Source organism: Budorcas taxicolor, chromosome 12, assembly GCF_023091745.1.
Source record: "Budorcas taxicolor isolate Tak-1 chromosome 12, Takin1.1, whole genome shotgun sequence".
NCBI classification, from domain to species: domain Eukaryota; kingdom Metazoa; phylum Chordata; class Mammalia; order Artiodactyla; family Bovidae; genus Budorcas; species Budorcas taxicolor.
In genome coordinates this window covers 84,553,828-84,556,580 of record NC_068921.1, presented here as the reverse complement: position 1 = coordinate 84,556,580, position 2,753 = coordinate 84,553,828, and the positions used below count along the sequence as shown (strand labels likewise).

General features: G+C 42.6%; 1 non-coding gene across 1 annotated transcript; it reads right to left on the bottom strand.

Annotated features, from left to right (window-relative positions):
* Window positions 1-1,642: 1,642 nt before the first annotated feature.
* On the bottom strand, window positions 1,643-1,749 carry LOC128057892 (U6 spliceosomal RNA). Its single transcript, XR_008200350.1, has one exon. It is a non-coding gene; the product is annotated as a U6 spliceosomal RNA (small nuclear RNA).
* Window positions 1,750-2,753: the final 1,004 nt, after the last annotated feature.

Here is a 2,753-nt window from a genome sequence, read left to right as displayed (position 1 = left end):
TTCTTTCTGGCTTACTTCACTCTGTATAATCGGCTCCAGTTTCATCCATCTCATCAGAACTGATTCAAATGAATTTTTTTTAATGGCTGAGTAATACTCCATTGTGTATATGTACCACGGCTTTCTTATCCATTCATCTGCTGATGGACATCTAGGTTGTTTCCATGTCCTGGCTATTATAAACAGTGCTGCGATGAACATTGGGGTACATGTGTCTCTTTCAATTCTGATTTCCTTGGTGTGTATGCCCAGCAGTGGGATTGCTGGGTCATAACGTAGTTCTATTGGCAATTTTTAAAGGAATCTCCAGTGTTCTCCATAGTGGCTGAACTAGTTTGCATTCCCACCAACAGTGTAGGAGGGTTCCCTTTTCTCCACACCCTCTCCAGCATTTATTGCTTGCAGATTTTTGGATCGCAGCCATTCTGACTGGTGTGAAGTGGTACCTCATTGTGGTTTTGATTTGCATTTCTCTGATAATGAGGGATGTTGAGCATCTTTTCATGTGTTTGTTAGCCATCCATATGTCTTCTTTGGAGAAATGTCTATTTAGTTCTTTGGCCCATTTTTTGATTGGGTCGTTTATTTTTCTGGAATTGAGCTGCATAAGTTGCTGGTATATTTTTGAGATTAGTTGTTTGTCAGTTGCTTCATTTGCTATTATTTTCTCCCATTCAGAAGGCTGTCTTTTCACCTTGCTGATATTTTCCTTTGTTGTGCAGAAGCTTTTAATTTTAATTAGATCCCATTTGTTTATTTTTGCTTTTATTTCCAGAATTCTGGGAGGTGGATCATAGAGGATCCTGCTGTGATTTATGTCTGAGAGTGTTTTGCCTATGTTCTCCTCTAGGAGTTTTATAGTTTCTGGTCTTACATTTAGATCTTTAATCCATTTTGAGTTTATTTTTGTGTGGGGTGTTAGAAAGTGATCTAGTTTCATTCTTTTACTAGTGGTTAACCAGTTTTCCCAGCACCACTTGTTAAAGAGATTGTCTTTACTCCATTGTATATTCTTGCCTCCTTTGTCAAAGATAAGGTGTCCATATGTGTGTGGATTTATCTCTGGGCTTTCTATTTTGTTGATTGATCTATACGTCTGTGTTTGTGCCAGTACCATACTGTTTTGATGACTGTGGCTTTGTAGTAGAGCCTGAAGTCAGGCAAGTTGATTCCTCCAGTTCCATTCTTATTTCTCAAGATTGCTTTGGCAATTCGAGGTTTTTTGTATTTCCATACAAATCTTGAAATTATTTGTTCTAGTTCTGTGAAAAGTATGGCTGGTAGCTTGATAGGGATTGCATTGAATTTGTAAATTGCTTTGGGTACTATACTCATTTTCACTATATTGATTCCTCTGATCCATGAACATGGTATGTTTCTCCATCTATTAGTGTCCTCTTTGATTTCTTTCATCAGTGTTTTATAGTTTTCTATATATAGGTCTTTAGTTTCTTTAGGTAGATATAGTCCTAAGTATTTTATTCTTTTCATTGCAATGGTGAATGGAATTGTTTCCTTAATTTCTTTTTCTACTTTCTCATTATTAGTGTATAGGAATGCAAAGGATTTCTGTGTGTTGATTTTATATCCTGCAACTTTACTATATTCATTGATTAGCTCTAGTAATTTTCTGGTGGAGTCTAAAAATATGGAACGCTTCACGAATTTGCGTGTCATCCTTGTGCAGGGGCCATGCTAATCTTCTCTGTATCATTCCAATTTTAGTATATGTGCTGCTGAAGCGAGCACCAGGCAGGTGTTTTTACCTGCTGATGCTCAGTGTGCCCACCCGTCAATGGGCAACAGCTTCACGGACCTGGTCAGATTGCCCGAGGGTCGGATTCACCAGTGCAGGCGAAGCTCTGGACCAGTGGGCTTACCTGTGGCTGTGGTTGTCTGACTGGCCTTCACATCCAGTCCTCTATGATGGGGACACATGTTTTTTAGAAGACAGACAATGCCCAGGCCCTCGTGGGTTACATCTATTGCTGGGAAGATGGGTAAACTGTCCAACAAATGTCCATGCAATTAATTCAAGCCATGAGAACAAATAGTGCAAGGCGACAGCAAAGAGCATGGTGAGAAGCATCTTCTTTAGAAATAGATCAGGAAAGACAATGACTGGGACATATACATGGCCCAGAAATCCCAGCAAAGGAACTTCCAGGAGTCTCGAGAAGGTCTGTAAAGGCCTTCTGGAAGGATTTAGTGGGTCTGACCTACTCGGGAAAGGCCAACCACTGAGCTGAGGGACATGGGGCAGAGTGCCATCAGTGGACCATCATGGAAAACCAGCAGGCTGCCTGGCTCCAGGGCCCAGGAGACTTTGGAAAATGATGGAAACCACTACGATGTGGCCAGGGCAGAGCTGGGTCATGAACAGCCTCCAAAGCCAAGTGCACAGTACAGACTGGCTCTGGGGGACACAGCCTGCCGAGGACTCTATGTGGTCACATGATGTTAATAGTGTCTGTCAGCAGCAGGACAGGTGGTGGGAGCAGCTGGATGGTCCAACCCCCACCTTCCTGTGAGGTCAGAAGGCCCAGCAAGTCACATTTCATATGAAGGGAACGGGCTGCAGGGGGAATGATGCTCTTAAGGCCCCTGGCTGACTGAACTTGAAACTGAAAAGGACAGATCCACCCAAGGAAAGCAGGAGCACTTAGTCGCTTCAGTCATGTCCGACTCTTTGTGACCCCATGGACTGTAGCCCACCAGGCTCCTCTGTCATGGGATTCTCCAGGCAAGAATAC